This window comes from Panthera leo, chromosome D3, assembly GCF_018350215.1.
Source record: "Panthera leo isolate Ple1 chromosome D3, P.leo_Ple1_pat1.1, whole genome shotgun sequence".
Lineage (NCBI taxonomy): Eukaryota > Metazoa > Chordata > Mammalia > Carnivora > Felidae > Panthera > Panthera leo.
Genome location: NC_056690.1, coordinates 25,367,665 through 25,391,240, shown reverse-complemented (window position 1 = coordinate 25,391,240; position 23,576 = coordinate 25,367,665). Strand labels below are relative to the sequence as shown.

The 23,576-nt window shown below is 48.9% G+C and overlaps 1 pseudogene; it reads right to left on the bottom strand.

Moving 5' to 3' along the window:
* Positions 1–11,532: 11,532 nt before the first annotated feature.
* On the bottom strand, positions 11,533–12,005 carry LOC122204099 (annotated as a pseudogene).
* Between the last annotated feature and the right edge of the window lie 11,571 nt (positions 12,006–23,576).

Sequence of the window (23,576 nt, the reverse complement as noted above, 5' to 3'; positions counted from 1 at the left end):
ACACTGGCCTTCCTGCCTCCAGGCTCTCTCTCGCTCTCTCTCTCTCTTTCTGTCATCTGTTTTCGTCTCAGCAGCTGGAGCCATATTCAGAGCAGACCAACCTGATCACCTCAGGGCCTCATGTGCCGACCCTGCTACGGCCCCCTACGGACCGTGGATCAGAGTCTTTTGTCTGTTTTGAAAATGCTTCCTATTTTGGTCCAGGTCAGCTTAAAATGATCAAAACAGAACCATGAGTAGAGTATGTAAAGGAAGGCATCCATGTAGCCGCATGTGACATGTGGCCAGGTCTCAATAAGTGGGAACTATCACCTTCGTGATTCTCACACATGGAATGGTGCCCAGCCTACTGTGCTCCTGGGGAGGGAGGACAACAGGCTGCGGCTGGGAGCCTGGCTTAGGGGTTTCACAGCACGGAAAACTCTCAGCCTCTGGGGTCAGATAGGCCTTCTGCTGTGTGACCTTGGCCAGGTTACTCTACCTCTCTGAGTTTTTGCTGTGACTTTTCAATAACGAGGGGTAAAAAACCCTGGCTTTCCATCTTGGTTCTGAGCATAAGGTGGTGCATATCAGATGTGTCATCGCTGTGTGCGGTATACAGTAGGCACTCACTACTTATTACGGCAAGAATTCATGAGTCATTTTATCACTCAGAACACCCTGGCCAGGGGACATCGGTGTTATCCGGATGTAAAGACAAGGAAACCGAGCCTGGAGGATGAAGGGACCTGTCCAAGGCATCCTGGCCCTAGTTTCGACCCAGGACCACCCGAATGCCCTGTCGGCTCCTTTGGAAACCCGTTCCCCGAGGCCCCAGGGAAAGCTGGACATCTGGAAGGTTACCCCGACCGGCCGACCTGGAAACCTGAGTCAGGCCAGCCAAGACAACGTAGCGAGTGTGGAACTTTGGGGTCCCCTCCAGGCCCCCTGGTGCTCGCAGCCTGTGTCTGAGCAGAGCTGAGTCAGGCAGCAGAGGAGAAGCTGCTCCCGAGGCAGCCGCTGGGCGGGACAATTAAAGTCCCCGCCAACCCCTGGGAGGTCCCTGGCACCAGTCTCCTCTGAGATGGAGCGAACGGGCCCAGACGGGGCAGCTGGGCCAGAGTTCTGCCACTCCGACAGAGATTTAGGGGCAGCGAGTGGGAAAGCCAGACTCACTGGCTGCTGAATTTACTGATCTTTTCAGCGAGGTCGGCAGGAGGGCCCTTCTGCGCCAGGCACCGGCGACGGCTGGGATGGCTGACCTGGTGGCTGTGTCCAGCGTCTCCCTGCACAACGGGGCTGGACGGGGCGAAGCCAACTTGCCTGTGTCCTGGAATCTTTGGGGGTGATTCATGGTTCTCTCTCCATGGAACTTCAAAGCATGGACGTCCGCCAGGGATCCCGCTTTGAAAATTACAAGCCCGGGGAGCCCCCATCCAAGGGTTTACTGATGCTTGCTAGGTACCAGGCAGAAATAACTGACTTAGCAGCCGTGAAGTGTTGCTGGCATTTTTTTGTTCCATAGACACGGACGTCTAAGAGATGGGCTGGGTTTTGTGTTGCGGGCATGGGCCACTGAACCTTCTGCAAACTGAGATTCGGAGAGGTGAACTGAGTTGCAAAAAACCAGCTCGTTCATTAGAAATTGAGACTTTTATAAGCTCCTTCATTTTCTCCTCTGCAAAATGCGTCAATTACGACTACTTAACCCGGTGTGCTGGTGGTATTGGCCAAGATAATGCATGTGTAATTGCTGGCAATGCTCTAGGCATACAGCTAGTCTTTAATAATTGCTAACGGTTTCTATAATCCCTGTTTTAATCAGAATTAAAGAAAGAAAAACTTGAGTAAGGATTTTTCCAGAATCAAACTGTTCAAACAATCATTCATTCATTTAGGGGGCTAATAAGTCTTAAAAATTTTTTTTTAATGTTTATTTATTTTTGAGACAGAGAGAGACAGAGCGTGAGCAGGGGAGGGGCAGAGAGAGAGGGAGACACAGAATCCCAAGCAGGCTCCAGGCTCCGAGCTGTCAGCACAGAGCCCGACACGGGGCTCGAACCCATGAGCCATGAGATCATGACCTGAGCTGAAGTGGGAGGCCCAACCAACTGAGCCAGCCAAGGTGGCTAATATTTCTTGAGCAATAGCTCTGTGTTAGGCTCTATCCTAACATGTAGGGCTGTGGAAATGAATGAAGCATGGAATCGTCTTCATGACTTTGAGCAGTGAAGTATGAAAATTAAATGGATTTGAAAAGACTACTACACAAAATGCTAAGAAAGTGAAGGACAGGTCCTGTGGGGATAAATGACAAGAGGCTTAGCCTGGAGGGAAGGTCAAGGAGTGAATCCCAAAGAAAGTGATAAGTTTGAGATGTGGAGGATGATTAGGTGTAAAATTGGTAGAAGTAAAATGTGTGTGTGTGTGTGTGTGTGTGTGTGTGTGTGTGTGTGTGTATTTAGAGACGAGTCTGAGTATTTGGGGCAGAAAAACAGCATGTACAAAGGTCCTGAGGTCAGAAAGAATATTCAAAGAAGGTCAGAGTAACTGACCTAGGAGAGTGAGGTGTAGGTGGGGTTAAGCCTTGCAGGGTCATCTCCCAGCCCTGTCCCCACCCAAACGTCCCTTCCTGGCATCCATGGATTGGGTATCATTCTCTCGTAACCGGTACTCCTCTCTGCTTCCATGCTCATCATATCCTTGGGCAAGTATCAACTTCATGACCCCATATCTGCGTCCCTGACCCAAACAGGCCCACCTTAAGGGCAGAAATGGAGTCATTTATCTTCGTGCATTAATTCCATCCTTAGGCCTATGACATCATAGCTAATTGAAGCTACCTGTCTGGATGAATGAGTGAATGGATCAATGAATGAATGATTAAATGGCCACCCGCAGATGCCTGGAATTAAATGTCACCAGCACATCTGCACACGTGTTCTATTACAAAAACAGTAAATCGAGGCACCTGGGTGGCTCAGCCCGTTGAACATCCAACTTCGGATCAGGTCGTGATCTCACGGTTCGTGAGTTCGAGCTCCGCGTCAGGCTCACTGCCGTCTGCGTGGAGCCTGCTGTGGATCCTCTGTCCCCCTCTTTCTCTGCTTCTTCCCTGCTCCCACTCCCTGTCTCACAAACAAATAAAACATTAAAAAAACAGTAAATAGGCATCATCAGGAGTAGAGACTAAAGATAAGCAAAAACCAAAGAAAACAGAAACAATGTGTTCCTACGTCCCAGAGATTGCCATTGTTAATGCCTTAGTATGTAGGTACGTATGTATGCACGTGTGTGTGTGTGTGTGTACGTATGTGTCTGTTCATCTGTCATCCACTTGTCCATTTATTTTTTACCAACGTGAAATCATCCGACGTATCCAGGCTTTGTCACCTGCATCTTCAGTTAGCGATCCCCACATTCCTGTGTCCTAATAAGCAGTCTATATTCAAAACCCTTTTTTGCTCCTTCATGCCTCTTCCAAGCTGGCTCTGAAGAATGTGTGTCCTTCTGGGTCGGTCTGGCGGTTTCCTCCTGGTGTCATTTGGCTCGCTCCCCTCTCCCCTGTATCTCATAGGCAGGGCATTGGTTCTACAGGCGGAATGAGTTCAAGCTAACCTCTCATGACTGCAGCTGGCCAGCGGGAGCGTTTTCCTCTCCCTGGGATGCCTCTCGGGAGACCCGGGGTTTCTGCACGAGCCCCTGTTAGTGATGTGAACTGAGACTGGACGCGGGTGAGTGTGATGGGTGTTATCTTCATCACGCGTGGCTGGGTTTCCCCCTGAGACGGCAAAATGGCATATGACATCTCCACAGAGGTCCAAGCCCCGCCCCCCAACCATATATCTGACCGTATGAACACCAAATAAGAATTTCTCCCGAATCAGTTCTTGCCTTGAGAAGTGGCTACAGACTGGTTTCCTCATTCTGCATCCTTCTTTCGAAGATCTTCTCTCCTCACCTGGATGAGTGGCTACTATAAAATACAGTCTGGATCACTTTCTGTTTGGTTCGTGGTGACTGTAAAACGATCGCATTTTAGCCACCTCTGCCCAATTATTTTCCCCCACGTGTTTGAATGTGTCTGGGAGTGGGGACTGGCTAGTTAATTTTTCCTGACATGTACATGTGTGATTCTACAGACAGAAAGAAGTGAGCATTTGAGCATCTGCGGATTTATGAATTCTAAGTATCCTTCCGTTAAAGACTTCCTGTCCTTGTTGCTTATATATATTTCTAGATTCGCCTACATGGCAACCTTTGCTCTCCGCTTCCCTTCCCAAGAATGTTCTAGTTTCTTCTCTTGGGAGATGCTTAAACTGAGCCTGAGTTTATGCCCATAAACACCTTGCCTTTTATTTATTTATTTATTTCTTTTTCGTTTTTAAATGTTTACTTACTTAGTTTGAGAGAGAGAGAGAGAGAGAGAGAGTGCAGGGAGGGGCAGAGAAAGAGGGAGAGAATCCCAAGCAGGCTCCACTCTGTCAGCACAGAGCCCACTGTGGGGCTTGAGCTCATGAACCGTGAGATCGTGACCTGAGCCAAAACCAAGAGTCGGATGCTTAACCGACTGAGCCACCCAGACGCCCCATCACCTCACCTTTTATAAAAGAAAAGGACACCTGGGTGGCTCAGTTGGTTGAGCGTCCGACTTCGGCTCAGGTCATGATCTCACAGTTCGTGAGTTTGTGTGGATAGATAGATACATGGTACATTAGGTAGATGTACACTGTGATATCACAACATACATTATAGATACACCAGATAGTAGACAGGTAGTAGATTAGGTGGATATATATATGATAGATATGCGATATGTATCCTATAACTATATACTATATATATACATAGTTCTATATACATAGAACTATATATAGAACTCTCTCTCTCTCTATGTGTGTGTGTGTGTGTGTGTGTGTGTGTGCATATATATATATTTTTTTTCCTGGACCATTTGAAGTAAGTTGCAGTCCTGACGCACCTCTCTGGAGTGACCAATTGTCCTAGTTTGCCTTAGATTTTCCTAGCTCTGGTGCTATGATCCCACACCCTGGGAAGCCTCTCAGAGCCAGGAGTGAACTGGCATGGTTGGTCACCCAACTGTTAAATAGTTCAGTGAGTACATCCTGAGAACAAGAACAATCTCACACACACTAAACTCAATTCACGCATTGCCTTTAGATGTCACGTTTCTTGAGTTTCCCGCAGACGCCTGTTTATTTCATCCCCAACAGTTTCCCATCATTTTTTTTTCTGACCTTAGTAATGGATTACAGGCCACTGACTAAACGGGAATCCATTCTGATAATCAATAGATAGATACGGAGTAGAGAAGGCACAGCTCCTTTCTACAGTGGGTGGCCAATTAATAAATGCAAAGACATAACGTAGTTAGAAAATCAGCATTTTGCAGCCGTCACGGATTAGCAGGCTCGGGCAGCTAGTGTCGACAAATGCGAAAAGCCAGGAAATAAAAGGGTGATGAGTATCGGGCTTTATAGTTCTGAAGTTGCCTGCAGGGGGATTTTGGACAGGGACCTGGGTCACAGTAGAAGTGATTGCTTCCCCTCAACCCCCCCAGTCTGGTCTCGCCCCATCGGACCTTCAGCTCCCTGGGTGGCTTGTCGTTTCGCTCACTGCTGTATCCCCAGCACTTCGCCACATGCCCGAGACATAGCAGGTGCTCAGTAAATGCTTGTAAATGCTTGTAAAGCAGTGAAGGACCAGCGAGGTCTCTTTGGGCAGGGGCTGACAAAAGAGAAATGAATTTCGCTGGACCTACTCTGCCTTCTTACAGAGCGTGTGATTTCTTCTGTACCGGGTTCCAGAGCAGGAACGGTGGTGGGCGTCCACTCTTTTAAATGTTAACAGCGTAATAAACATGAATCACCGAAGAGTGCTTTTAAAATAAGGTTAATGGGGCTGCGTTTATTCCATTTTGTTGCATGGTTAACTAGATCCGAATAATTACCAGCCCCGCGTTTATGGATGCCCATTTTCAGGTTATTTTTATGTAGCTTTGTGCGGTGAAGGCTTTGTTTCTTCTCTTGGTTTTATAGGCCTATATGGAGTAGGACATTCAGTAAAGGCCAGCTACAAAGGAGTGACCGTCTCCGGGGGACGACTCTCCAAAGCCCAGGTCCCCTGTGCAAGGCCACCCCAAGGCAGACTGCACCAGTCCTTCCAAATCCTGCATGAGCAGGGGTGCAGGAGAGAATCGTGGCCCCAGGGTGTTTTGAGAGAGGCAGGGGACAGCTGACGTGCCCCTTGTCCCTTCCCTGCCAACATTATTGTTACCCATTTGGAATTAGGGACCACACCAGCCCATCCCCCCTCCTTTTTCTCTGCGGTGTGCAGAGCTGAGTGCTTAATCGACATTTGCATAAGATGCCATAAATCATAGAATCTTAAGGCTGCAAGAAAGCTCAGAGGTCAACATGTTCTCCAAGCAATGAACAAGGAAACAGGAATCGCAAGGGGAGCAAAGAAGTCAGGGAAAGAGAGACGGGCCAAGCACAGTGCTACGCCCTTTACAGACCCTTCTTCATTTTAATACTCGCAATTAACCCCGCGGAGGCCAGAGTGTGATGCCCACTCGGCAGATGAGAAGACCGTGATGGCTGGTCTGGGCCCCCAGCTGGGATTCTCAGCTGAATGTGAGTTGCTTGACTTCAGGCTTCAGGCGCTGTGCACGGGGACCCCACAGGTACGGCGGATCTGGTCATCTGGAGGGCGTGACTGGGCCTCCGTTTCACCATCTGTGAAATGGGTGTCATGAGTGCAGCCACCTCTCCTGCGTGTGCCCCACAGGCTTCAGGCAATGAGAAAATGCGAGCCTGGACGTGAACATGCTCTAGAAACGGACTCAGAGTGCAATACTCAGCCTTCAACACCCCGACGGAGCCCAGAGTGCCCAGAAAGCCCCGACTCTGTGCCTGGGAGTGGTCCGGGGCAAAGAAAAGAGGCACGGATGTGAGAGTCAGACAGAACTAGGTTCCCATCGTACCCTTTCTGCCTGGCCAGTGCGTGAACTTGAGCAGGGAACTCTATCGGCTTCTCCACGTTCCCTTCATAAATATTCCCAGAGTAATGGTCAAGGGCACAGACGCAGAATGTCTGGGTTCAAACGGGCTCTGCCACGGATGATGTCTGTGTGACTCCACACGCGCGATTTATCATCATCATCGTGGAGGTGTGGAACACACGTGATACTATGCATAAATCTACACGCAAAGCAAGACGTTTTACAAAGGCATACCCTCGTGTGACCGCCAGCAGATCAGGGTGCGGAACGCTTCCAACAGCCCAGAAGCACCCACCATGGCCCTCCCAGTCAATCCTGCCTTCTGCCCCAGAGGTAATCCCTGCTCTGACCCCTAGTATCATCTGTTTTTGAACTTCTGTATAGATGGGGACACACAGTAGGCTCCCTTTCTGTGAGTCTCTTTACATATATGTTTATTTTTAAATTATTATGTATTTATTTATTTTTGAAAGACAGAGAGAGAACGAGGGCAAGCCAGGGAGGACATAGACAGAGGGAGAGAGAAATCCCAAGCAGGCTCCGGGCTTTCAGTGCAGAACCCAACGCAGGGCTTGAACTCGTGAACTGTGAGATCATGACCTGAACGGAAACTAAGAGTCAGATGCTTAACCAACTGAGCCGCCGGGCACCCCTATCTATTTATTTTGAGAGAGAGAGAGAGAGCAAGCATGGGCAGGGGAGGGCAGAGAGAGAGGGAGAGAGAGAATCCCAAGCATGTTCTGCACTGTCAGCACAGAGCCCAACGTGGGGACGAACACATAAACCATGAGATCACGACCTGAGCCGAGGTCAAGAGTTGGCCGCTTGCCCGACTGAGCCACCCGGGCGCCCCTGTCTGGTTTCTTTCATTCAGTGTTGCATCTAGGAGGCGCGTCTATGCTGTTGGGAGCTGGTAGCCCATCCCTTCTCACTGCCGTGTAATGGTGCGTCACATGACTTCACTGCAGTGTGTTTATCCATTCTCCTGTTGATGGGCTTATGGGATGTTTCTAATTTTTAGCTCGTACGCATAAAGATTTCATGAAAATTCTTCTGCGTGTCTTTAGTATCCCCCCAAATGCTCGTTTCTTTTGGGTGTGTACTCAATAGGAAAGCTGCTCAGTCCCTGTTTAGACACCTGCTTAGCTTTAAGACATGTGAGTACAAGTGTTTTATCCCCTCTGTGCCTCAATCTTCTCATCTGTAAAATGGCGCCAGCCCCCTGAGCCCGTCGTGAGGACTAAATTGATCATCTATGCACAGTGGGAAGAAAACAGCAAGATACAGAATGTGTTCAGCTAGATACCATTAGGAGAAACTTAAAAATCTGCATGAACAACAAGATGTAACGTTTATGGATGCATAATCATGTAATAAACATTCAAAAACATCTATTGCCATAATAAACTCCAAATTTAGGCTCCTGGGGGGAGGTTTGGGGACAAAACTGGAATCTGGGTGCATGCAGGGGACTCAGCTCTATCGGTAATGTCTTATTCCAGAAGGAGGTGATCTGGAGGAAGTACAGTATTAGGTTAAGATTATTAAAAGCCGGTGTTTGTTGTATTTTCTGTGTTCTTGTCTCTGTGTTCAAAATACTTCTCATTAAGACAAAAACATTAATACTATGCAATATTAATCTCCAAAATATTAATACTCTGTAATGATTTGCATACTGCCTAGAAGAGAGCTTGCAAATAAATGTTAGCTATTATTATTCCTGTTATTACCAAGAGCTCCTTGGATAGCTGATTTTATATGTGGTCGTGGGTGAATCTACCTGGAAAAGGGGATCTGGTGTAGATAGGGATCACACAGTCGTTGGCATATAGTAGGCCCTCAGTACATCCCAGCTCTTGAAATTTTCTTGAAACAATCAGAAGTCACCAAGCACGGTGGTTGGAGCTAAACACGTCACCCCTTCTGGGTGTCCAACCTTAATCGCACCGGGAAACAAAGACACCCAGGAAATCTGTGCGTTGTGGGGGCCATGGAACGCTCACTCTGCTCCTAGATTAGCCCGAGAACCCGGCCGGGTGAATTATTCTGTGTCTCCCAAGAACGAAGCAAGGTACCCAACAGCCAGGCTGATCTCGACCACGGGCTCCGCTTTTAACAAATGTGATGCTGGCACTATTTATTTTCCAAACGCGGTTGAATTTGTACTCATTGTGGAGATGCAGCTGGGAAAAATAATGACCAGGAAACGCACCCACGCACGCACACACACACACACCCACGCACACACGTGTGCGCATGCACACAGAATAAGCCGCCAGCAACCAACCTTCCCAGGAAAAAGATGGAAAAGATGAAGATAAACAAAAGGAGCTTTTTTTTTTTATATCACTTTAATTAAGAGGAAGAAAATAGCCCACGGGCATGCACGTATGTGGATGTGCGTGCCTGTGTGCACCTGTGCGTATGAGTTGAAAGGAGAGAAACTGAGTGGAAGGAGAACATGTGCGCTTAGCTTGGGAGATGTGGGGACTTCCTCGGCCCCAACCCCGAATCCGGTCACCAAAAAGACGTTTCCTGATTTGCATTCCACCGGCTGGCCGGGCAGAACCGACATACTTTACTTTAATAATGTCTTAGGCACGCACCAGGGTTCCCCAGCCCCAGTGAAATGGGTCCCCCTGCCCTAGCGTGGTGCCCAGGATCAAATGCTATTCCTGGGCCGGTGTGAATGGAGCTGCTAACCGCTTCACCTCAGCTTGGCTCACGGCGATATTAAAGCCCAGGCCTCCAGCAGATCAGCCTCGTAAAAAGAGAGAAACAGGAGCCCCATTAGGACAGGAATGAGGAATTCTGGGGAGCAGGTGCAGGGAAGCTCCAGGCTTAGGTCAGCTTTGCCAGGTGAGTTTCACTGGTGAAATCTTGGAGACCCTGGGGGGCTTTCTTCGGAAGCAAAAGGCATTTGGAGCCTTTGGGTTTGAGATCCACCCGGCTGTGCCACTTGCAAACTATGCGCGGCTCCCTCTGAAACTCAGTTTGCTCACCTGCCAAATGGAGCAAGGCCATCTGCCATCCGTCCCGGGTTGGGGCAACAATTGCAATGAAGAACGTCTAGCACTGTGCGTGGCACCGCGCCAGTCATGCTGACTGGGTCTGACTTTTAGAGCAGAGAAGGAATCAGACTCTCTGAAGGCAGTCAGTCTGGTAGGGAAGACAAAACCTCAAATGGGGACCGGATGGAAGGAGGCTTGGGGTTGCGGAGCGCTCAGGAAGAAAAAGCAGCCGGGCGCTGCTGAGGGACCAGCCTGAAATGCAGCTATAACCTGTGTACATGGCGAAGCCGGCTGGATTCTCCAACGTACCTGATTCTTCTCATCAGCGACGGTGACCAGTGGCACAAAGAAAACCTCTTTGTTAATCTCCTCATAAACACCTGCCACCTTCCACGTGGTTTGCATGAGCTGTCTCATGTAATATTTTATCCTTATAATGATGCTATTTTCCTCTCTGCTGGACATCTGTTGGTTTTACCAGCCTGGCTTCCATTCCTCCTTCTATCTGCTAAAGATACATTGATTTTCTTCCAGAAAAAAAAATAAGTCACTGTGTGCTTCTGACATGTTCTGTATCCCCGTGTTCTCGGCTTGCTTGGAAGAGAAGGAATCTGGCCACGGTTCGGGTCTGACCAATCAGTGTATTCCATGCCTCTGGTGTCACTGACTGACGGGGGTGAGAATGTGATATACACCAGAGATAAGGCTTAATTGCAGGACTTTAGATGTAACTATTGAGAAAGGGATGTTCTTTTCAATGACGATTGCTGAGCTAAGAGGAGAGAGGCTTGGAGCTATTGGCACTACGTTTGTTACCATGAGGTAAGGTCTTGTCTAACAATGAAACAAACACAAGGAACTCAGAGTAGTGATAAGACAGTCCTGAGAGCACCCTCTGAGCATCTAGATCCAGCCATTCCTGCAGCTAGAGACTCCTTGAACGTTACAGTTCTGTGAGCCGCTACATTCCCTGTCTCTCAAGCTGCTTGTGTGGGATTTCTGTCGCTCAAATCTGAAAGGATCCTGAGTCACCTCATTTTTATATTAATATTAAGTCCTTCGGAGAAGCAAGGAACATAAACTTGCCTGAGGCCACACAGTGTGGTCGATTCGCCTGCATCAACCCAGATTTTCCTGGATCCTGACGCCATACTCTTAACCCCTGGGCAATTCTGCTATTGACATTATCTTAAGAGAGATGTTGGATTCTATTTTATTCTTATGGTTTACGATGGGGGTAGCAATGACTAGCTCTTGTCGGTGAGACTTCCAGGACCCCCTGGTGCTTGAGCTGCTAATCACTAATGGTGGCTTTGTGGATGGTTCAGTGGGACGATGAACCACATCTTATGGTTCATTGGAATAATCCTCCACCGCCTCTAGGGCCATCGAGACATAGATTTTTAATTTTTTTTTAATTTTTGTTTTTAATAGTGTTTTATTTTATTTTACTTCATTTTCTTTTTTTAGGGGAAAAATAACTTTATTTTCTCCGGGGCTGTGAGCAGACATCTCGTCTCAGAACTTCGGGAGTGGCTTCTTGGGGCCAGCAGCCTGTGTGACTTTGAGTACGTCGACGCACTCAGTCTTACTCAAGGGCTGCCACTAGCCCGCTGTGACCATGTCGCCAACCCGGACATCCCCGAAGCAGGGGGACAGTGCGCAGACACGTTCTTGTGGCTTTTCTTGAAGCGGTTGCACTTTTGGAGGTAGCGAGGCCGTCTTGGTGGATGACAATGGTCCTCTGTGTCTGTGTCGTTGTCACCACCCCAGACGAGAATCCACCCTTGGATGGAGACATGACCAGAAAAGGGGTATTTCTTGCCAACGTAAGCGCCCTCAGTGGCTTCCTTGGGCATCTGGAAGCCCAGACCCGTGTTTCTGTATATTTTGCAGCTTCTCCTTGCCAGTTTCTCCAAGCAGGACCCTCTTCTTATTGTGAAGGGTGGTTGGCTGCCTTGGTTGGCCTGCTCAGTGCGAATGTCCACCATCTTCCCGGCCACCTGAAAAAAGGAAGAATACTGTTTTATGTTAAACAGTTAATGCAGGGCACCTGCGTGGCTCAGTTGGTTAAGTGTCTGACTTTGGCTCAGGTCACGATTTCACGGTTCGTAGGTTCGAGTCCCACATCGGGCTCTGTGCTGACTGCTCAGAGCCTGGAGCCTGCTTCAGATTCTAAGTCTCTCTCTGTCTCTGCCCCTCCCCCACTCACACTCTGTCTCTCTCTGTCTCTCAAAAATGAATAAACACTAAAAAAAACTAAAAAAAAAAAAAAGGAACAGTGGATAGTTCACGAGGACTTGTGGAAATAGTAACAAGTGTTCCTGTGTTCGCTTCCCCCAACGATAATATCCTACATAGCCATAATAAAGATGGCCAAAGCCAGAAAGTCGACAATAGTACAATACTATTAACTCGAACATGACCTAGTGTGGATTTCACTGGTTTTACGTGTACTTATTTTTCTTTTGTGTCCAGTTCTGTGAAATTCTGCCACACGTGTGGATTTGAGGGACCGTCACCATGAACAAGATACAGGCTGCTCCATCACTGCAAAGAAACTCCTTCCCTCAACCCGAAATAGTCACACCCCACCACAATCCTAATGCCCAGCAGCCACCGATCTGATCTATACCTGTGTCACTTTGAGAATTTTTATTTATTTTTATTTTTTTTATTTTTATTTATTTTTATTTTTTATTTTTTTTCAATATATGAAATTTATTGTCAAATTGGTTTCCATACAGAGAATTTTTATATACAGCATTCTCTTCTTCATATTTGAACGTTCATGTCAAGATGAATCGTATAGCACACAAACTTTCAGGATTGGCTTTTTTTCTCGCTTGGCACAATGCTCGCAAGATCCATCCAAGGTAATGCGTGTATCTATATAGTCTGCTCCTTTTCGTTGTTGAATAGTATTCCTTTGTATGGGCATGCCGTCGTTTGCTGAACCGTTCACCCAATGAAGGTCAAGTTAGTTCCTGTTTGAGGTGATGAACAAAGATGCTTTGTATCCACATACAGGTGTTTATGTAAAGATAAGTTTTCACTTCTCTATAAAATAATTTTTTTCTTTTTTAATGTTCATTTTTGAGAGAGAGAGAGAGAGAGAGAGAGCAAGCAGGGGAGGGACAGAGAGAGGCAGAGACACAGAATCCCAATCAGGCTCCAGGCTCTGAGCTGTCAGCACAGAGTTCATCGCAGGGCTCCAACTCACGACCTTCAAGATCATGACATGAGTCAAAGTCAGATGCGTAACCGACTGAGCCATCCTGGCGTCCCTCACTTTTCTATAATAAATACCCAGAAGTGGAATTGCTGGGTCATATGTTACGTGTAAACTGTATAAGAAAGTGGCAAGCGGTTTTCTGGAACAGTTTTCCAGAACATTTCCCCCAGCAGCAGGTTGGGGTGAGGGGGCACACAACCCTCTTCCCATGCATCTTCTGATGAACGGCATCACATCAGGAGAATGTCACAGAAAACATGCAGTCTCCCTCTCCTGGGACCATGCTTAGGAGCCAGTATGAAATGACACCCAACACGTACATTCAAAAACAACTAATTTTTTTTTTCCTGATGATAAACACAATGTTTCATCGTGGCAAAAAAAAAAAAAATCTGGAAAACTCAGCAAAAGGTAAAGAAGAAACAAAAATTTCTCACAATGTCACACCAGGCAAGAAAGCACCTTTGGGATTTCAGTGTTGGGCTTGTTCTTATGTTTTTCATTTTTAAAAAAAATATTTATTTATTTATTTTGAGAGAGAGAGAGGGAGGGAGAGAGAGGAAGAATCCCAAGCAGGCTCTGCACCGCCAGCACAGAACCTGACGCGGGGCTCGAACTCACGAACGGTGAGATCATGACCTGAGCCGAAGTCAAGAGTTGGACGCCTAACTGACTGAGCCACACAGGCACCCCGAGGACTCGTTCTGGGTGTCTTCCATAAACGTGCTCGGATTTCATCCATCCCTGGCTGGTGGGGGGCCACCTGTTCTCTCTCCCTTAGTAAGAAAGGAACACGAGACGAAACCACCACCCCCACCACAACAAACCCCCCCCCCAAAAAAAACACACCCTAGGCCTTGACTGCTTCTGTCTTATCGGCCTGCTCTTCATCGAGCCCGAGTTTGCTCTCGCGGCCCTCAAGAATAGACACATCTCTCGCCTATTCCTGTCACGCGCCTCAAGGCTGCTCAGCCTGGTCTTATCAGTGGAAGGCACCTGGTGCATTGTGGGAGAGCCGGCAGGGTGGGAGCCCTTTCCAGAGAGGTTCCCCCCGACTGGGCCCCGGACCAGCTGCCCTGCTGACCTAGAGTTGATTTTTCCTCCTTTTTGCATCCTCCCCACCTTCCCTCGCATCAAGGAGGCTCTGGGGCTGAATAGAAATGGCCTGCCTGACGCTCTTGCTCCAGACCGACAGCCCGTGAGACCCTGTCCAGCCCTGGGCTGAGGGACAGTAGACCCCAGGGGAGAGAAGATCGTGCCCTGCCCTCTCCGGCCAGGCAGGAAGGACGTCAAGTCCGGGAGCCCGTGACAATGGCATCTGCCTCTCAGGAGCACGGCATTCTGATGACTACACTTTTTATGATAGATATGTTTTCCTAGAGTTGGGGAAACCGGTTCAAGTTCAACGGCGGCCACTCTCATCTCGCTAGGGTTTTTCCATTTTCCAAAGCTCAGGCCCCAGTCGCTGGCACGTTTAATCATCGAAACGACCTCTGGCCATGACTCCAGTCTTCCAGAAGAGGAAGCGCAAAGTGCAGGCAGGCACAGAGAGGCACCAGCGCCGTCTGGAAGTTATACAGCCAGGAAGTGGCGGAGCCAGGGTTCTGACCCCGCGAGTCGGTCTCTGACTTCCTGCTATCATCAACGTGTCCGCGGCTCTCGGCCTCCCCATCTGCACAGAATGGACCCGCACAGAATGGACCTTCATCTAGTTTCTCTCTGTGGCCATCTTGCATTCAAACTTTTGATGACCCAGTATCAGGATCAAATATTTGCTCAGTCCAGCCTAACAAGGGAGCCCTGACTCTTGGAGCTGAAAAACATGAACAGAGTCAAGTGAGCATTTGCCAAATTGCGAGAGATTGGCCCAGACCCAGTCCATCGCATGCTGGGGGGGTGTGGCTGAGGATGATGACACCTGGCAGAAAGTTTGGGCAACCGAACAGGAGAGAAAGGACAGGGTAGATGCCACAGCAATGCATTTACAATCAACTTATTGCTTCAGTGGTGGTGGTGGGGGAACATAGTTAACATTAAAGATGCTAAAGATAATGGAAACTTATAAACCCAAGTCAGCAGAAAGTCTACTGCCTAGGAAGATCGCTCTTTACACTTGGCTGAAACTCTGCTAAATACCTCTCTGCGCGTATTTCTAGATGAAGAGTGCTGGGTTGTACACGTGCGTCACCCTCGTGTCCGGTCACGGCAAGTGGGATCCTTTCCCTGTGTCGGTATATGACCCTCCATACGTTCATGGTTTTGGAATATTCCAGGACTCAAATATACCACAGTTTGTTGAACTGGTGCCCCGGTGCTGGACCTTTAAGTAGTTTCCAAACATTTGTTCTTGTGAGCTAGCTGCCCAGTGCGGGAAAGGGGATCTGGACAGAAGATATTACCCATATAGACATACCGACACATATAGATAGGGATATAGGTATGGATGTAGATGCCGATTGATATTGATATGCGCAAATACTTTAGGTATCAGAGTCTATCTGACAATGAGAACTTGTTTTTGGGGGGTGAGGGGGTAAGTATCTTGATAGGTGATCAATTTTGAGGTGGAAGGTGAGCCCGGGTATGCTCTCTTCCTCCTGGGAGGCCACACGGACCAGGCGGCAGACACATAGCGGGTTCTCAGTCACTATCACTTTCCCCTTCTCTCTTATTCCAGCCTCACTTAGGAGACAACAAAGAGGCAGCCTTCACTGAATAATTCATTCAGAAATCCAAACAAGGACTTCACACCTCCCATGTGCCAGATTCTATGCTAGGCATTTGGGACGCAGCCATTGAAAAGGCAAGGGACCTCACTTTCTGGGAGCTCCAGGCAAAGGAGAGACGCCCAAATGAACGGCACAGGGGAGGTGGTGGGGGGGTGGGGAGGGTGTAGAGGAGGCAGGAGCAAGGTCAAGACTGACCGCTGCTGCTCGGATTAGCCTTGGGGAAGACGGGTGAGCAGAGTCAGCGAACGATTTCTGGCACAAGACACACCCAAACTGAGCTTGGAGGGGGGAGATGATGGGAATTCTCAGGTGGGAAGTGAACTTCTGAGGGATGAAAGGGCCTAGAAAGGCAGTGCACAAAGAGCTGAAGCGGCTCTGGTGCATGGTTTCCTTGCAAATGGCGGGCGAATGGAGCCCCTTTGGCCCATGACATTCAGTAACGGGGGTGGTGTGGGGCTAAGGTGCCTCCAGGGGCTGGGACAGAAGAGGACGATGGTGTCTTGGGAGGGTATGGGTCCTCCGGGGACAGCTCACATCAATTTTCAGGAGAAGATGAAAATCCTATTGATCACAAGAACCCCTCCTGTGTTGTCAATGCTGGCAAGAGATTCACTATTAAAACCAAATGAACATCCACAACCATGAAAACAAACAAACAAAAAGCAGCCACCCATCCCCAAATGCCCTGTAAGCTAAACAGAAAGGCGTCCAGGTGACAAAATTCTGCCCACAGGGCCCCAGTTCACCGGCTTGTCACACGATACCTCCCAGCAGTACATGACCTTAAAAGACACCCTCCATTTACATGTTTCAGAAAAGATACCCCCTGCCAACATGGCCGGATTTATTTTTAAAGCAAGGTTTCCTTGTCTGTGTTCAACTCGATGGGTGGAGAAAATAATTAGAATTGATTTCTCTGTACCCACTCAGGAATAGAATAGGAGGTGACTTTCGTCTCTCTCCACAGGAGACAAGAAGAAAAAAAGAAAAAAAAATTCCTTCCAATCCGTGTCTAATCCCACGGATAGTCTCCTCACTTTTGGGACTGTTTTAGTGGTGTCTTTTGATTACAACATTGGTTTGAAGAGACACTAATTGTACCCTGCTTACAACGCTTGTAATTATGCGTATTACATTTTGATTCATTTCCATATGTCAACACCACTACGAGATGGGGTGGGGTGGGTGGCGGAGGACGGCTTTTATAATCCGTTATTGTCTATGGAAAAGAAAAAAAACTCCGCACAGAACATGAGTGAAGTGTTCTTTGTTGAAATTGGAAATAAGATTATACATAAAAGTCGTCCTCTGACATCCAGAAAATGGACAGTTTAAAATAAATTGCCACCGCTGGTCAACAAGATTGCCAGCTCCCCTCTCTCCTTTTACACTAACGAGGGAAACACCTTTCAAGGCTTTAATCGCAATATGTTCGAGTGTTTTCAATAGCTTTCTTCTTAATAAAGGATGACCCCAGTATTCCCCCCTTCGCTGAAGACTTTGTCCTACCCCTGATTTGTGGGCGCCGTGTGAAAAAAGACAGACAGAGAGAGAGAGAGAGAGAGAGAGAGAAGGGAGAGGGGGGACATTTGGGGGTGGGGGAGGGGGGTAGCGACATGTCTCCTAAGCTTGCAAAATCCCAAGCGACACGGCGGCAAAGAGAACAGGACCCTCCTGGCCCAAAGGGCGATGACTCGGAACCAAGTAACAAATAAATAAACCAAACAAAACAACAGCTTCAACCCCCACCCCCCTTCACTGTGGGGACCTTACTTCCTCTGAAGACTTTTCCGGAGCGCAAACCATTTCTGTGTTTCCATGCAGGGGCCCAAGCAGGTTATTGGCTGTGACCCTGGGGCTTGAAAGATGCGGGTAGGCTCTGGATTGCAAATCTGGAAGGTCTGGGAGAGGAGGCCGTGAGCTTTGGAGCAGGATTTGCAAAAGGCTGTGGGTGGAGGCAAAGGGGTGTATGGGTCTAGGGTACCCCCTCCCCCATTTCCCCACTTACACAGATGAGGACGTAGGGGACAGGAGGAGCCTGTTATATGTGCTGAATTGTATCCCCCTTCTCGAAATTCGTCCGTCGAAGCCCTCGCCCCCGGTGCCTCAGAACGTGACTGTATTTGGAGGCAGGTGATTGAGTTAAAGTGAGCCCTAATTCAATCTGATTCGTGTCCTTAGGAGAAGAGGAAATTTGGACACAGAGAGAGACACTGGCAAGCAAGCATGCAGAGGAAAGGCCATGTGAGGACACAGACAGTCGCAGGCCCTCTGCAAGGCAAGGAGAGAGGCCCCAGGAGGAACCAATTCCGTGTCACCTTGATGTCGGACTTCCAGCTTCTAGAACCGTGGGAGAATACATTTCTGGTGTTTAAGCCCCCCAGGGCTGCACAGCCAGACCGGATGCAGGGACAGTGTCTCCCTGAGCTCAAGGCTGGAAGTTTGTGGTTAAAAGGGCGAATTTATGTCGCAGTAAATAGACATACTCCAGGATGTCATAATAGGAAACACCATTCACTGAGCCTTAGGCCAGCTCTGTGCAAGGACTTCCTGACTTCATCTCTCCCACTGCCGCTCTGTGCACTGGACAGCTCTCTTCTCTACTCGACGTGGAAAATCGTATGCGGCCGATGGGGATTTGAGCCCATGCTGACTTACACGGTCTCCTTGCGGCTTTGTATCTCCCAGTCTCCGGTGTCACAACTGTTCAGACCCATCATTTGGGAAAACGCCAAGGGCAAGAGGGAAGAGCCCCTCCCCTCTTCCAGACAGCTTCTTCACCTCCCTGTAGCCAAGCCCCTGATGTCTTCCCTCCCAGGTCATCACAACGGGAATCAAACATCCGTGGCCAGGCTGGAGGTCGAGCTGCAGGCTCTGAACAGAGATTCATTTCTGCTTCGTCACATTCCCAAGAGTTTTTATGTCTCAAAGCCTGGCTACGCGTGTGCTCCTTGGGGGCCACGAGCACGGCATTTTGCAATTCCTCCTTTTCATGAGGCCCCTGGTGCTGTGACTACGTGGGACAGATTTGCTCTCTCGGATCAGCTGGCCCTGCTGTGGGGCCAACTGTCTGAGTGTTCACAGTAACGGGGTACTGTCCCCGATAGAGTGTTGTGCTTTGAAGTAAAGGAAGAGACACCCCCAGAGGTGGCCTACAGGTTGTCAGAAGAAGCCCCAGCCTGGCCAGGCACCGGCCTGAGAATTCATCCTCTGCCTCCTGGCACCTCTCCTGTGAGCCCCAGCCTGTGCTTAGCAACATCAAGGAATAGAAGAAGTTAACCGTTGCTGTTGGGGGGCCTATTCTAAGACCCTAGGCTCACCGGAGCCTGTCACTCTCCCTATCGGCCAGCACCGAGGAGCGAGCACCCCTGTTCTTCAGAGGACGACACCGAGGTTCAGAGAGGCACAGCAACGTGCTGAAATTCCCCCAGGGAACACGGTAGAGCCGAGCCAGGATTTGAACACAGGGCTGTCTGACTCCAGAGCCCGTGTGCCAAACCGCTGGACCGCACCGTCTGCTTGGGCAGCGGCCCTCTGCTCCTCTGTTGGCCCTGACGTGCCCGCCAGCTGCCCACTGACTTCGAGGTCATTTCTCAAGGGTCTGTGCCCTCTCCTGGTGTCCGTGCTCTGGGACTCCCTGGCTCCTGCTCTTACCCTGTCTGCCTCCAGGGTCATCACGCGAATAAGATTCTCCTGGGCTCCAGGGTCCTTTTGGACCCACCTCTGCAGTTTCTTGTTGCCTCTGTGTTGTCCCCGTGGTTGTTCAGCTTGTGTCCCTTCATACTTTGTTTTGTGTATAGTTTTACGCTGATGCTCATTGATTGGATTCTACCATAGTTTCTGCCATCCCAGAATGGCCCCCCGCAGGGCTGAGAGCCCCGCAGTGTGGGGCCCCGTCCCGTTCACCCCTGAGTGTCCCTGCCTTACACAGGGCCTGCCCCATGCCGTGTTTAAGAAATGGTCGCCAAGCTAAGGTGTTATTGTCCATGCTTTCCTACCGTAGGTGTTTCTTAGGCACCACTATGTGCCAGACACTGGGTTAGATGCTGTGGATATAATAGTGACCAAAAGAGAAATCTTGACATTCGTGGGACTTATGTTCTATTAGAAGCATGGTGATCAGAAAGAAGGAGGAGGGGGAAGGGAGGGGAAAGAGAATATAGGGGGAAGGGGAGGGGGGGAGTAAGGGGAGGAGAGGGAGGGGGAGGAGAGGGAAGGAAGGGAGACAAAAGAGAGGGAAATGGGGAGGAGGGGCAAGGAGGAGGGAGAGGGAGAGAAGATGAGGAGGAGGGAAAGGGAGGAGGGAGAGGGAGAAGAGGAGGGAAGGGAAGGAAGGAGGGGGAGGAGAGAGGGGGAGGGGAAGAGGGGAGGAGGGGTGGGGAGGAGGGAAAGGAAGGAAGGAAGGACTTGAAGGAGGAATGGGAGAAGGGACGGGAGAGAGAGAGGGGAGGAGGGACAGGGAAGAGGGAGATGGGAGGAAGGGAAGAAGGGAGGAGAGGAGGGAGAGGAGGGAGAAAAAGAGGAGAAGGACTTATACATGGAAATGTCTCAGAATATCAAAAATGCCAAAATATCAATGGAAGTTTCCTTTTTGTTGAGTTATTCCCTTTTTTCTATTACATTGTCTTGATTTTCTCCTTTTCAACACTAAGCCCATACAACTTGTTTAATGACTTTTGAAAAATGAGGGGCTTTTTGGACTTGAAAAGGTGAGAGACCATGGACTGTCTGGTCCACCCTGTTCATTTTCTGATGGGGAAATCGAGGCACAGAATGGTGACTTACCCAAGGTCACAGAGCAAGCAGGACAGACTGAGACTGGGCAGACCTCTTTTCCCACACACAGATCCTTGGGGGAGGAAGACCCCACTGAAATGTCGTGGGGCCATGCAATACCCGGGCAGTGGCCCTTGGGAACCTGTGCCACGGCCCTTAGCTCACCTCTAACGGCAGCCTGGCTATGGTGGACGGTTCCAGGCAACTAGACTCAGGCCACAGTGTCCACGTCAAGCACAAGCAATGAGGCATTTTTTGCTTTCTGTTGGGACAATAGTCCTGACAGAGGGGCAGCCATCGCCCCGAGGTCAGCCCTCAGCACTGCAGTGACAGAGCTGGGACTCTGAGATTCTGAGTGGTCCCGGGGCAACTGAGCCCCCCTTCATAGCAGTGACCATGACAACCTCCCTTACACTGGCTCTCCCTTATCCCCATCTTGCTGAACAGACATTAAATAAGTAGATATCCTTCAATAAGCAAGATGCGTGGTATGCCAGACGGTGCTACCAGCACCAGAGTTTGGGGACTAGAAAGGGACAGAAGAGGGAGGAGGCAGGGAGCCCCAGCGCTCTCTTTAGGAAGCCCAAGGGAAGTGAATGCAAACACCCCCGAAGAGGGAGGGTGCCTGCACTGTGAAGGAAAGAGCACTGTGGCCAGTGGCTGGAGGGGAATGAATAAGGGAAAGATGACAGAGGAGCCCAGGGAGTCTTGGAGAGGGCAGTTAACTGCTGCAGGTTCATGCAGCAGGGCTGGCTTTGGACCCTAGTTTTTCTGAGTCACTCTTCTCCATCACACCACGCGTGGTCCTCAAAAATATTGAACGGAAGAGGAAAGGAAGGAGGGACGGAGGAAGGCAAGGAGGCGAAATGGATGAATGGATGGATGTAAGGATGGATGATGAATGGATGGCGAGGTGGGTGGAAGGATGGCAAGAAGTAAAGAAGAAAAAAAGAAAGATGGTGGATGGACGGATGGATATGAATGGGTAGCAGGAAGAAAAGAAGAAAGAGAAGAAGAAAAGAAGGAAGTGAGGAAGGAAGGAAATAAGGAAGGAAGAGAGGAGATGGATGGATGATGAGTGGATGGATGAATATATGGCCGGATGAATGATAAATGCGTGTATATATGTATGTATGCATAGGTGGATGGATGGATGGATGGATGGATGGATGGATGGATACGAATGGATATCAGGAAGAAAAGAAGAAAAGGAAGAATTAAAGAAGGAAGGAAGGAAGGAGATGGATGGATGGGTGGATGGATAGGTATGAATGGATATCAAGAAGAAAAGAAGAAAAGGAAGAATGAAAGAAGGAAAGAAGGAAGGAAGGAAGGAGATGGATGGATGGATGGATGGATGGATGGATAGCAGGAAGAAGAGAAGAAAGGAAGCAAGGGAGGGAAGGAGGAAAGAAGGATTTTTTAATGTGTTTAACCCCCATGCTTCCTGTGCTCAATCCGGCCCACTGGTGTGTCAGGGGCTGCTGCCTACACCCCCCTCAGGCTCTCTGTACTCTCCCCTATGACCCCCTGGGCATTCCACAGCCTGAGCCCTCACCCCAGAAAGGTAATTCTACCCTCTAATTACAGCTCTTGTAAAAGTAAGAGAGGGGCTCATTCTTCAGAAATAAATCAATACAAGTTAAAAGGCCATCCTGTTTGTTTCTGTAACAATGCTCTTTAGAAAATTGGGTGCTGTTCCATTTGCTGACGGGTACCCCATCCGTCATCGGCAGCCAGAGTCACATCACATTATGTTGCCAAACATAATATAGCATTATCAGGACGCTGCATCACATTGGAGATTGGCAGGGAAATGAATTTTAGCGGAGAGATCTCACTTGAGAAAATATGTAAAGCCAAAAAAGAGGAAAAGCTTAGAGGGAGGTTTTCATAAGCAGAAATGGGATTTACAAAGCTCAATGGTGCTGGAATCCCCAAACCAGGAAAAAAATCACAGCACTACCAAGAGACAACCATAAAAACAAGTAAATACGTTACTTATTAGAATAGGGACCACAAAACTGTCAGAAGTGTTTCCTCCATGGAGACGCGCAACAACCACTCAAGACAGGTTTTATTATTCCTGTTTTATGGTAAGGACATTGAGGCCCAGAGAAGTTAAGTGAGTTCCCTGAAGTCACACAGCCATTAAGCAGCAGAGCCAGGATTCAAAATCTGACCTGCTGATGCTGGAACCAGAAAAACCCAAGGTACGTGGATGAACTAAAGCCAGTTTCCTATTTAGATATACATGATACACTCGATTGTCTAAAAGGCTGGGAAGCTTAGCTGAAGCATCAGACTACACAGATATCATATTCTTTTTTGTTTTAATTTCTTAAATGTTCGTTTATTTTTGAGAGAGATGGGGCGGGAGGGGCACAGAGGAGGAGACACAGAACCTGAAGCAGGCTCCAGGCTCTGAGCTGTCAGCACAGAGCCTGATGTGGGGCTTGAACTCACGAGTTGTGAGATCAGGACCCGAGCCGAAGTCAGTCACTCATCCGACTGAGCCACCCAGGCGCCCCCAGGTATCACATCCCTGCCAAGGAGGGACGGCTAATCTGGATGGCCCTTTCAGCCCTATGATCCTCTGGGTCTATAAATAAGTGGCCCTTGGGCTGTGTTGGCTCAAGGGAAGGTGACTGTCCTCTTTCTGGGAAGGCTAAGCCTGCGTCTGTGGCTGGTACATCTTAGCTGTGCTACGTAGGAGTTTGATTTTTCACCAAGGACAGGGCTCAAGGTTAGCAAGCCACTCTCCCACTTGTGGCCCCAACGGGGACCTCAACTCTGCTTAGGGTGGAGTTTACAGGTGGATG